The sequence below is a fragment of the Phasianus colchicus genome, chromosome 1 (assembly GCF_987193195.1).
Source record: "Phasianus colchicus chromosome 1, bPhaCol1.hap1.1, whole genome shotgun sequence".
NCBI classification, from domain to species: Eukaryota; Metazoa; Chordata; class Aves; order Galliformes; family Phasianidae; genus Phasianus; species Phasianus colchicus.
The window spans coordinates 114,815,559-114,828,800 of NC_143436.1; the positions used below are offsets into that span (position 1 = coordinate 114,815,559).

Here is a 13,242-nt window from a genome sequence, read left to right on the forward strand (position 1 = left end):
TTTCTCCCTTGTAAGCTTTCTAAAATGCAAAACCAAAAACAAGTCAAAATAAAAGTTAGCATGAATATTTATTAAGGCCATGTAGCATACAAGATGAAGTGGTAAAATCCAACTAACAACATACTTTACAATTTCAAATCAATGTTTGAAAGCAGAAAATACAACCGGAGGCTAACAACATAAGTAACATAGCTTTGCTTTCACAATCTACTGAACGAAAAGCACAGCCCGGTGAAGAATATACCTCATGCTATCAAAAACATATCAAGAGAATCAAATACACTCCTCCAATTAACCAACAGTTTTACCTGATAAAAGATTTTTGAACCTTTTTCTTTACAGTTGCTTCAAATGTAACCAAAAATCTCCAGATTAAACCCAACAACTGAGGCTAATCTGATTGTCTTTATAAACCTTCACTCCCTGGAGTGGTATTTTGGGGTTAAATACTTGCTTAAGAATATTATCCAAAGAAATCCTTCTCATTAGTACTTTGATCTGTTACTAAGAAAACTGCAAGATTTTACAGAGATGGTAGTTTAGATGTCCATTAGAAAGACCAATTCCTCCCCCTTTTAAATGAAGAGTTCTTAGAAATTCTAAGTCACTTTCCGCAAATGCTTAGATTGGAAACCTTCCCCCTTCCTTTCCCTCTTACCCCTAGAAACTAATCATACAAATACCAAACAATTTCTCAAAAGGGGAAATACTGTGCATTTCAGAATCCTATGGAATGGCAGATGGAAGAACTTTTTAATTGAGTTCAGTATTGTTCAGCAGCTACTGTTTGATCAAGTACCTCTGCACTGCAGTTATGCCAGTCCATAGGTCAAACACAGTATGAATTCAGGCACTCACAGAGAAACCACAGGATGCAGAGCTGTTTGCACAGAACATCCTCAGTCAGGCTTCCTGCCACAAGGAAACGTGGTGCTCATGCAGGAAACACCACTCCATTAAACAACAAAAACTTCAAGCTTTCCTTGAACTAAGTTAGAGCTGAGATACTTTCTTCAGCACACAGCAGATGGAAGACAGAAGTGGTGCAGGCTGAAAGGTATTCTTCTATGAAAATAATGAATTATATCATTGAATTCCATGACCAAGACTTGACAAATTTCGATACGTTTTGTCCATGACAGCCAGAACAGATACACTGCTACACCTACACACTTAAAGTTCACAGTAACAAACACTAATCCACGGAAAATGACTGGATGGTCTCTCTATGACATCACTGATCTGAACCGTGTGCACGAATATACTCATGTTTAATCAATTGCCTGCTAGCTCACCACAATCATTCAAAGAAAAAAACAAAACAACAATCAAACCCCACACTCTTAGCAGTACCACCATGCACGTGGAAAGCCGGTGATGCAATTTTTCTTTTCTTAATTCTACAATAAGATTTGAATATCATGCTGCTGAGCTACAGGTACTACAGAATACCTTCAGGAATTCACTTTTAAAAATTCCCCATGCATCAGTGCAAAAAGTTGTTCCAAAATGCACTCTATCATGTTTCTTCAAGTCTATAACACTTCAAAGAGTGAAACCTTTCTAAAGCAAGGTTGCCTGCTGAAAATTCCCTCAGTATCACTGGAAAAAAAAAAAAAAAGCAAAATAAGATCACATTTTCTGCATACAGTTTTAATGCAGATATAACACGAACTCCCACAAAGAAAGGAATTACATTTCTTCTTTATACAAATGACTTTATTCCTCAACTGCAATGTTTTTGGGTTTTTGTTTTTGGGTTTTTTTTTGTTTTTTTGTTTTTTTGTTTTTTTTACTAGCAGTGAAGCACACCTGTCAAATCTCATAAGTTGGATTCCCTCATCTTAGGCTTCCTTAATGTTGTGTATCCTTCACAACAGCAGCACAAGTACTTCCTGCAGATCTGTGAACTCATAAACCAATGGCACATGAGATAACAGAGGAGAATAAAACCCACTCTGCTGTACCACAACTCAGCATCGCACCTTCCATCCACAGAAGCACAGTCCCCAGAAGCTGCTGACATGAACAGATTCAACACTTCCCAAAGACCTGAGGTTCACAAGAAGCATCCATGACACGGCTCAAGGCAGAGGTGCATGCTCCTGTGACATGACACAACAGACAAGCCTGTGCACCAGGAGAAAGCAGAGTCCTGAGGACAGCCTGGGCCCAGGGCACCTTGCCTATAGGGGAGCAAAACCTGAGCTGTTTCACCAGGCCAGAATACAGGACAAGCAACCCTCTGGGAGCACAGGAAGAGAAATGAGAGGCTGTCTCTGGCTACTCACTAAGGGGCTGAGTCACCCATGGAACATTCTCATCTTGTTTGTGAAGGGAGTAAGCCAGGCTACTGAAATACAATTTGTTTAAATAGAAAAATGTTTTATTGTCTATACACACTCCATATGTTTGCAAATAGGGAAGTTCAACCAATTAAAGGCAAATCACGAGAGGCACACTTGTATTTCCAGGTCCTCAGGTTTGGAGTAAAATTAGTTTAATAGTGAATTCATGTCCCTAGGTGCACTGAGTGAAAAGCCTTACTGCTGTTACAAACTACCTGACAAGGTTACTCAGGACATACTACAGAGACAAAGAGAACATAAGTAAATGAATGCTTTCAGACATTGGAAGACACTCTCCAGCGTGGCAAAGTAGATAAGAAAGCAGGATTAAATGACCGTTTCATTGCTAGACAGATTAATAATCATCGCTCATTTTTCATTCCACTGCAGAAATGTGTAAGTAGGATTCAGACTGTCAAATTTGCTAGAATGCTGGGGAATACATAACACTCAGATTACGTGCATTTACATATATCATAAAAGACTACAGTATTTTCAAAATGCATCCATCAATTTGCCTGCTCATATAGAGCTCTGTGAAATTTTCGGAGAACAGCTGAAACTATTCTCTTAGCAAAAAGACAGGACACAATGTACCAAAAGATGTAATTCACTTGAAGACATTCTTGTCTAAATAAAAACTATAAACGGTTTAAAAGTTAATTAATAGGGTAGATTGAAAAAGAGGCACATAGACCTTCAACTGTGGTTTGTCCTGGGCTATACCAATATAGAGACAACACCATTCAGGAGACTTCAATAAATTTAGAAAGTTTGCTTTAATTTTCACTTTTATCAGGTGTATTAACTGATGGCACAGATACAAACTTCACTAAGGGAACACAGAGGCAGTAGTTCACTTAGAGCTACAAAAAATTGTCAGTGGTGGAAATGAAGACACTCTGTATTTGTTCCTTTTCTTAAATTCTTTCAAATGATGGGACATAAGCACCAGCCTCAAAGGTTTAGGTTTCGGTTGTATTGTTTGTTTGGTGGTTGTTTGTTTTTTTTTTTTTTTGACCTAGCACAAGCACTGCTATGCTTTGCTTTAAGAGAACACAAAAAGCTGAATGAATGTGGATCATGAAATCTCACAGCAAAATATTATGGCTAATGGTTGTAAGCCTTAAATACTATTCTGCTCTTTTCAGTTTGGCTGATTGCCCTCCTTCTGTAACTGGGTAACACTATCTTTTATTTATTTTCAAGTCACAATTTTCCTGTAATGTTTCCAGACACTCACACCTTGTGTTCTTTTAGAGTAGGGAAATAGGTAGAGAAGTTATTTTGTCCTGAGTATTACACTGGAATAGAAGAATGGGGAAAGCGACTCTCAGAATGAAACAGAGATACCAAAAATAATCCTATTTTGTTTAAGTCGGAGGCAATTCCTCTCTTCAGGATTTGATCATCAGTGCAACAATCATTCTGTTCAAATTCAGCCTCGAATAAAACTTACTCAAAGTCATTTTCACAGGCTTCAGTATAGGTTTATTCCAATCCAGAAATACTACAAACCTTCTAAGGCCTACTTTGATTTTCAAGCTTGTCATTGAAATCTGCCCATCTCAATTTCACATAATTTAAGTTCTGGTTAGAAGAATTAGAGAACAATTCTGACACCAGCAGTTTTCCAGATGTGCAGGGGTATGCATATGTGGGAATTAACCATTTAAAGTGGTGTCCTGAAGGATACTGTAAGAACTCCCCACATTCATTGCCTTTCAAGCCCTGCATCATACAGAAATTTTCATGAGAAGAGAGCAGCCAGTTTAAGTTGCTCTAGATGCAGGGATACAGCTCCTCAGGCAGTGTAACTGTAATGACTCTGCTAAAGGAACTGTCATTATGTTGTTTGGTTGGGTTTAGCTGCACTCTTAGTTCCTTCAAAACTCAACACTTCTCATACAATATACAATAAAATTATTTGTTACAATAGTTAGAGAAAAAAAAATTGTCCTACGTAGCCACGGAGTTGCAATTGATCAGCATGCTCCCATAGCACATTAAAGCAAAATCTTCCTCTGCCAGAATCAATAGACACCTTTACAGCCTAAGCTCACCAAAAAGAATAATAGTTAGAATTCTATTTCTAGAAAAATAATCCTGAACAACAAGTATTTCACAGCACAGCATTTCACTACGTTGTCATGATCATTACCACTCAACCGTTCCTAAACACTGCCCTGTGCTGATCCTACAGTCATGTTTATGTGACAGGGTTTCAAAATAAGCCAGTTAGAGAAGTCAGCCTCTGCTACTGAAGATCACACTACCGTAGTGCAACAAAGCCCGCAGGCAAAACAAAACTGACAAAACTGTGCTGTTTATGAATCATCATTCTCAAACACAAACAGGTATGAAGGGGAGATGCAGCAGCAGTAAATAGAGTTGGATCAACACGTGGGATTCTTCAAACAAAAGAAAATGTTCCAGTCTTCTAATAGCCATTGCAAACAATCTGATCATGCCCCTCTTTTATTTTATGGTATAGAAATTTCATAATAAAAAATTGGCAGCCAGCAAGTTCAGAAACATTTGCTTGAATGCCATCTCTTACAAAGAGAAAAACTTACTTTTTGAGAGTCGTGCAGAAGGCCCATTTTCTCTTTGCGCCATCCACGCTCACTTTCAAACAAAGAATAATCATACCACAGGGATAATGCCTTAACCTCAAATACATCTTCTATTGCTATTTTCAGATCATCTCTCAACAGAATGTGTTCCTGCCTTTGTGCTGTGTGCTTTGAAACCAACCACAAGCCACTTACGTATACTAGATGCTTCAAAACCAGACAAACACACAGGGAGGCAAATCAAACTCCTTCTAAACCACAAAACACACTATTAATTGTCACTGACCATCTGTTTATTCCCTCCCTTGCCCGCTGAGAAGAAACCATGTTGCATAATGCTTCTGCTACCATCTTTTCCCTAAAAACTGCTATTTGGGTATGCATATTAGCATTACATAAAGGAAAATTCTTAACAACGGTATAAAAGGATGCCAGAATTATTTATCCCCCGTACCTAAACATACTTAAGCCCTCATGTGTATTTTTACTGCTTTTCTTCCCAAAATGCTATTCAAATATCTACTCGTAACTGAAAGTAGAATGCCTTCTTACATATTTAATCATCTGTGATTCACAATTCTTTTGATTTACTTCGCAAAACAACCACCAAAAAAAAGCAGAAACAATAGGGGATCTCACATTCACAGCAAGGATCAAGAAGATCTGCAGTAACGAAAACTTTCAGCCTTCTCACATAATTTATGCATTAATAACTGAGTATGACTTCATTGCTTTCCCCAGGCATAAGCTGTCTGAAGATGCATCTGCATAGTTACCTAACAAAACTTTTTTCTATAGATGTTTTCTGTGTATATGAAGATATACATATTCATTCCTCCTCAACGCATCTCCAGCTTTTATACTACACAGACTACAGTAAAACTCCAATGTTGAGCTTTTGAGGGTATTTCATTGTCGTCACCCATTTCATGTTTGCGCTCTCCTCTCTCCCAGGTGAAAGCCACAAGTATCCCACTCGTGCCTACTGCAAGCACACTCTCTGCTAGCTATCACAGCCTCCTCATCTGCTGTAATGAGAAGTAAGGAGAGTCAGAAGCCCTCTGAAGTCAAAAACACTGTCAATTTTCATCAGGTTTAACTTGCACATATTTAAGTAAAAAGCATCTCCAATTGAAAACCGGTAACAGTGACAAGACAAGCAGCTGTCCTTAATTTACTGATCCCTGCTATTGTTTCATTTGGATTCCTGTTTAAAAAAAAAAAAAGCCACATCCATGGTTACCTGAGTGTGATGAAACACTGTTCTGTTCCTCCTTTCCTCCTTCCGCTCCTCCTTTCCACATATGCTACAATGGAAGAAAACCCTTCAATCTGGTCTCATTCCCTCAGTATGAACAAGAACAGGAGGGCCAAGAAGGGTCAGTTTCAAAAACATAAAAAAAAGACAGTTGAAAACAAGCTCAAATTTATACATGAGCAGCAGACTACTTACAAGCAAAACCAGATGAGCTGTACCAAATCAAAGGACGAGAACACCAAACTAGGATGCTTATTTCAAGTGTTGGAACACAGGACAATCAAGGAAAAACGCAATGTACTGCACATAAAATTGACACTATTCCACCACGACACAAAGGCATAGAGAGAGCATCCAAAGAAGGGCTACAAAGATGGTGAAGGGTCTGGAGGGCAAGACATGAAGAGCAGCTGAGACCCCTCTGTGTGCTCAGCCCAGAGCAGAGAAGTTGAGGAGAGGCCTCATGGCAGCTGCAGCTCCAACAGCATGGAGTAGCATCACAGGAGGGTCAAGTGGGATTCAGAGAAAGGTTGTGCACCAGAAGGAAGTGAGCATGGAACAGGCTGCCCAGGGCAGTGGGCATGGCCCCGAGTGCCAGAGTTCAAGGAGAATCTGGACAATGCTCTCAGAAACACAGTCTGATTTTTGGGTGATCCTGCATGGTGCTAGTCCTTCAATCCTGAGTTGATGAGGGAAAGAACAATCTTCGGGAGGTGGCAAGCTGGAAACAGTTCTACACCACTCTCTTTGAACTGGATGTTTTGCTTCTAAGCATAAGGCCACCCAACAGACAGTATTTTTAAATATCCCTAAGACTTAAGTCTGTTCTGCAAAGCGCTGTACATACTATTTTGTGACTGATTTACCAGTTTTACTACTGGTTACTAATTAATTCAGGCAGGCAGATCACAACGGAGTTTGCTTTCCTCACATACAAGAAGTACACAGCCACACGAACACCACTGAAAGCAGTAGCACAATCCCACCTAAACTTCCTTGCTTGAAACTGAAGGATGTGGGCAACAAACACAAATTCATTTAGAACATTTATTTCTCATCGTTTTCTCAAAACTCAGCTCCACCATGTCTGAAAACATGACAATATCAGAGACATCCGTAGCAATCATCAGAATTATTTTCACTGAGTTACTGAGAAGACTTATACATGCATCAGTGGTTCAGGTACTCCACCAAGCCTAAAGCTGAACTGCTTTTGCTTCAAACACAAACTCTTCATAGCAGGAAACAGGGTGTGGCAAATATTAAATACACTTGCTCAAAACTAATCAGAAATGAGAGGTTTCATTTTAAGATATTTTTTGTATAAGAACCATTGCACCAGTAATTTAAATTCCTAATTGAGAAGGTGAACTCTCAAAACTCATTTCCCACAAATCATTTCAAAATGTTTTTGCTTTCTTCCATAATAGAAGTTAAACGTCAGTGAGGTCATGAACCAAAGCAATTTCGGGGTAAAACGCCAATTCCTGGCAAATCAGTGTCTCAACATTAGGAGATTCGATCAGGAAGTGCTTGTAGCTTGCCATGGATGTTACTGCGTGAACAATGCCCTAAAAGATTATCCCAAGAATAAGCAAAACAACTCCTGCCTTAAGAAATTCAGATAAAAAGGAAGTTCAGATACATGTTTTTTCTTAGGTGCAAGGCCAACATCCAGGTATTTGCAGAATATGCAGTTAAGTTGATCTAAATGGCATCCACTCAAGCTCTTCACTTCGAACAGCTGAAACTAGACAAATGTTTGCTAAAGAAAGTACAAGATCTATGAGCATGCAAGCACCACCGCTGCATTCTGAGCTTGTCCCACCCTCATCTTCCAGCACACTTGTTATGGCTGCACCAGCCAGATGACACCTATGTTTGCACAGGTTACTCATACTTCACCTTTCTCTGCTACCAAATGCATTTCACAGAACGAACACACCTCTGAGTAGAAAGAGAAAAATACCAAGAAAGGATATCCTTCTCACTTGTTAGTTTTCAACTGCACCTGATAAGTCATTGTTTTCCAGCACGCTAATCTTTTTTCCACCTAACCATATCCTATTTTTTCACCTTTTTTTCTGGTGGGTTTCTGGTTTTGGAGGGTTTCAAAACCAGTGTTAAAACAGCAGCTTTACTGTAACCTCAGCTACAGTTTCATTCTTTTTTCCCAAGATGAGATTTCCAACTTCTCAGTATAAGCCTCATTCTCCTCTGCATCTGTTAACAGACTCCACAATGGTACTATTTCTGCACTATTGTCTACAGTGAGTAGAAGGTAACTCCTACACTAAATATTTATTTAATTGAGAGTATGCATGAGTTATGCTTCTCTTATCCTTCTGAAGCCATATATGTGAGCATGTGTCATGTGTAAACATCTGTTACCCATGGCATCATTCCCATATTCATTACCTTAAGTAGGCTTAATATTTCTGAGAACAGGAAATCATTTCCTCCATTTTTCTCTCCTCTCAGCCCATTAGGTCCTGGCTACCTCCTGCAAAGACGCAGGAAAATGAAAAATGAACCTGAGTTCAGAAGTGATATATGAAGTATGCCCTTCTTAAATCTGATTTACTTCTTCTGCGGTTCTGAAATACCCCTTGAAATGAGGAAAAAAGTTCAGATTAAACTGGTCTTCAATTGCCCAAAAAGCTATCAACTCTGCCATGTTGTAACTGCAAATGAAAAACATCGCTGACAAATGACTTGCTTGCAAACAGTGCTTTCTCCCAGAAGTCTGTCAGCTAAGAGAATCCTTGGAAACAATGTTCCCATGGTCATGGACGTTTGCTTCCCTGGCATTCAGGTAACATTCTACAAGCACAGCAACATGCTGAACAAAAAAAATGATTCCCCTCAAGCTCCAATTTACTGTTCAAGCCCTGGAAATACATTGGTGCTATGCACAAAGGCTGAACTGAAAGTAATGTCTCCTATTTCATTATGTTGTCCCGCAATGTCAGAGGTGGATGTTGCTGGTATGGCAGTAAAGGCTGAACCTTCCTGCTATGCTGAAAAATAGGTTTTTGTAGCTGAAAATATCCACTATCAAATAGTGTTGTTGAATTCTTTGTAGATGGTGTGGTTTCCATGGAAATAAGTAGAAGGCATTACTTTTGGAGCAACCTACATATAATTCCTATATTATTTCCATCTCCACATTATATTAAAAAAAAATAAAGAGAGAGACATTCATACCTTGGATTGCTTTCCTGTCTGCTGCAGATACATTGCCACTTCTACTGTTTGTGGGGCTGTACAGATGAAGGGTATCCGTTCCAGTGGAGAGACACTAAGCTGAGCAGTATTCAGATCACAATTTAACCCAGTGCATAATTCAAACACTCCGAAAAGTCTTCCTTATAATAAAAAGATGCAGTGAAGAGAAATTTCTCACGCACACACAAAACTATAATTTATCTGGAAGTAAGACTCGGAGCAACTGAAACTAGAACAACAAGAGATGCCCTTGAAAATTTAAATATTTCAGACATGCATTTAAGCGAAGAGGCAAAGGCAGTTTCTTTAATAAAGAAAATGCTTATTTAAGGAGATTCCTGTTAACACACTTCTGTGGAACATAGTAAAAATGACAGTGGAATCTTGTTTCATCTCTGAGATCTGTTTACATTCCTAAGTGATACAAAAAGCCTTCCCGGGGAAATGTTACAGTGAAAATAAAAAGGCGCAGATTAGAGTAAATGAACTATGAAGAAACTCCAGCACAGGCTGATTCAGCAAGCTAAATCAGCTCCTGTGCAATTAAGTTCTGCTCTGAAGCTACGCTTCAGCACATGGGAAGAAACAAAAAAAAAAAAACACAGCAACCCCACTCAGAACTGAGCCAGTTGGTCACATCCAGGACAACCTAAAATAAAGGCTTAAACAGCTTTTTCCTACTGCAAAGTCCAAAGGCTGCTCTGAACAGAAGGCTTCATTGGTATACATCTTATGTATACACACACGTTCATTGGCATACGTTGTATGTATTTGTGTGTATCTGGTTGTGGTTCTTCTACATAAATGGATAGGAAAAATGCTCTAAAAATTAAAAAGAATGTGTGTGTACCAGCTACCATGAATACACCTTTTATTACCTGCCTTGGACTCAGCCACGCTGTTCTTTAAGGTTTACTCTTCCAGCCATTCTTATTTATTCTGCTTCTTTATGCTTCTTCTGTTTGCAAGCTCTGGGACAACACACAGGGATGAAAATCCCCGCTATCAAGAAAGTTTGATAAGAAGGCAGAGTTAAGTGTAGACAAGGAAGTAGCAATAAAGAACTGAGAAAACAGTGTGCACAATCCTACACCACAGATGACTTCAGCTTTCACTCAACTAGCAGGTTCTCTTTTTCCCCACTCTAAAAAGCTGAATGTCTTACTAATAGAGTTAATCATCAGATTTGAAATGCACATTTCCCTTGATAGGGAGGGTTTGGAGCAAATAGCACTGTGTGTGTAATAGCAACATGTTTTGTAGATACTCAAACGAGTAGATGACTGCAACTTCACACTGCAGAGGGTTTAATAAGATCCTTCATACCCTCCGTCTTTCCACTGTAGAAACACAGCACCAACACAAAAAGGGCTTTTCACATAGAATTTTAATTGAATTATGATTCCTCCAACCTGAAAGACCTTAAGATTTCAACTACCATGAAGTCAGAACGCATTGACAAGTAGCTCTTCAGAGCAGAGGTAGTTCCAAAGGCAGCTTAGGAGTATTAACATATTGATTCCAGAACGTGTTACAGTACACTGATATTGCCTAGAAAGCATAACTGTACCTCCAACCCTTACAAAGCATATTCCACAAAACTTACTCAGATCTCTGAGCAGCTGTCATTGCAACTCACCCTCCAGAAATCCACCAGAATCACTTAGACATGGACCCCTGCATCTAGTTGCATTTGGGAGATAACTTGGTTCAGAATTGCAAAGAGCCAAAAGCTAAATTAGCCATTAGTGTTACCTTTTACACGAAGAAAGTTGGAGGAACAAGGGGAAGGAAAGACAGTATGGAGCATGTGATTTGAGACAACACAGCTTTCCTGATCACATGCTTGATGAATAAGGGTTCATTATGATCACCTGTCCTAGTCTCCCCACCTGTGCACAGCCCATAAGATTTCCCCATACTACCTACCGTCAAAAAAAAAAATCTTCAAACTACTGATGCTTTTCTAAAAAGTTTTGTTTTCAAATGATGGGGGGGGGGGGGGAGAAGCAGTCTAATAAATGTTGCTATTTGAAAAAAAATGCCTTTCCAGTCTCAAGATGTCAAACTTTAAGTTTCCAACCCTGGATGTTGTTAAACCTTTCCTAGCCTGACTTAAAAGCCCATTATTTCTCATCTTTACATTCCTAAACACTGATCCAACCACTTACTTCATCCTTTTTGATCTACTCAAGGCCACATAGTCTGAGAGGCTGTAAAGCAAGGGCTTTATAGATGTTTCATATACTGGATTGGGCTGCATCTTGCACAAAAACCTCTCACCTGAAGCACATACAGCAAAGCAATACCACCTATAGACTTCACAAGTAATTCTCGCACTCCCTGCTCTTCTATTATCTCACACTCAGGAGGAGCTCACCCCTGGCTGACAGCCCACCAAGCTCCCAAAGTCACGGCTCTGGGGAACAGAATCTTCTAACTCACTCTTCCTTGTGGTACGACTTCTCCTTATAGAATCACTGAATCGTTAATGTTGGAAAGACTACTAAGATCATCTAATCCAGCCATCAGCCCATCACACCACCATGCCCACTGAACTCAATATGTTGAAATATGAATTTGGGCAGAGGCACTCAATAACTACCGAGTAACCCAGGTGACCATATGTGAATTATTGATAATTTCAGTTAATAGTAAAATAGGTTGCTTTTCATAGAATCATTTAAGCTGGAAAAGACCTTCAAGATCATCAAGCCTAATGTCAGCACGACCTACTGATTGCTAATCCATGCCTCTCAGTGCCACCAGGCAAAGCAAAAAGCTAGAAGAAAACTTCGGGCAGCACAAGACAGAGAGTTGCTCTCCACCTGAGCTCCACGGAGCCACTCACCCACGGAGAGGACAACTAACTGCCCCATTCTTATCGCCACTTCTGCCGAACGAGAGCTGCCTGCAGCATCGCTGTCAGGCGAAGTCTATTACCTTCAGTTTTCATAGTAACGTGGACTAAAAAGCGTTAAGAAAGAAAGAAAACACAGCTCCGGTCAGGTTCCCGACGGCAGCAGCGCTCGGTCTGTCCGTGCAGAGGAGCGGGGCGAGCGCAGCCCACGCTCCCGGGCATGGAAGGGCGCCTACGACCGGAGCAGCGCAGTCTAACCCGGCACCGCGCAGCTCTCCGCCGGGACCCCTGCCGCAGGTTTTCTCTTCCTCTGCTCTCTCCAGGAAAGCAGAATAAACATAATAAAAACCATCGTTTCTAAAAGCTTGCCGATAAAAAGAGAAGGACTCACCAGGTACCTCGCTAGGGGAGAAGCGCGTGTATTTATCAGCATCCCCGCTGCAGTCGAGACGGCGAAAGACTGCTGATGTCAACTCCGCAGCTCTACGGGGCGGGGAAGCAAAGTACTACTCCAGCCCCGGCGGGATGCAGCTCCCGACGCACGCACATACGCAGGGCACAGCCGGGCTCTGGCAGGTGCAGCCCTGCCGCAGCCCGCCCGCCTCACCCCCTCCCCGCCTGGGCTCGCCCGGCAGCTGCGCGCCGCGCTCCACCCGCACCTCCCCAGCTGCCGCCGGCAGAGCCCCAGCCGCCCCGCAGCGCCCCTCAGCGGCAGGAAGCGCGGCCGCCCCGTTGCCGGAGCCGTTGTGCTGCCTCACTGCCCCCGGGCCCGTAGGGAGTTGGTCCCGCGCTTCCCACAGGGCTTGGGAAGGGCGCACCTTCCCCATTCACGTAACTATCTCACGTTCAGCAGTGTTTTCGCTGCACGGAGCGGGCAGCTCTGGTTTCTTAGAATTGTGTTTGTGGTCATCTGTTTTTTTGGCCATTAGGAAACAGTAGGGATAGCCATTCCGTGCAGTGGTTGAGGGAAGA

The 13,242-nt window shown here is 41.0% G+C and overlaps 1 protein-coding gene across 3 annotated transcripts in view; it reads right to left on the minus strand.

The window, feature by feature from the left end:
- SYTL5 (synaptotagmin like 5) overlaps window positions 1–12,883 on the minus strand; it is a 77,284-nt gene extending 64,401 nt beyond the window's left edge. For 2 of the 3 annotated variants that reach the window (XM_031594568.2, XM_090123877.1), the window contains exon 1: window positions 12,662–12,883. The gene's annotated coding sequence lies outside the window, so the exon portion shown is untranslated. The remainder of the gene's footprint in view (window positions 1–12,661) is intronic. The other variant, XM_090123884.1, reaches the window with a different exon arrangement.
- Between the last annotated feature and the right edge of the window lie 359 nt (window positions 12,884–13,242).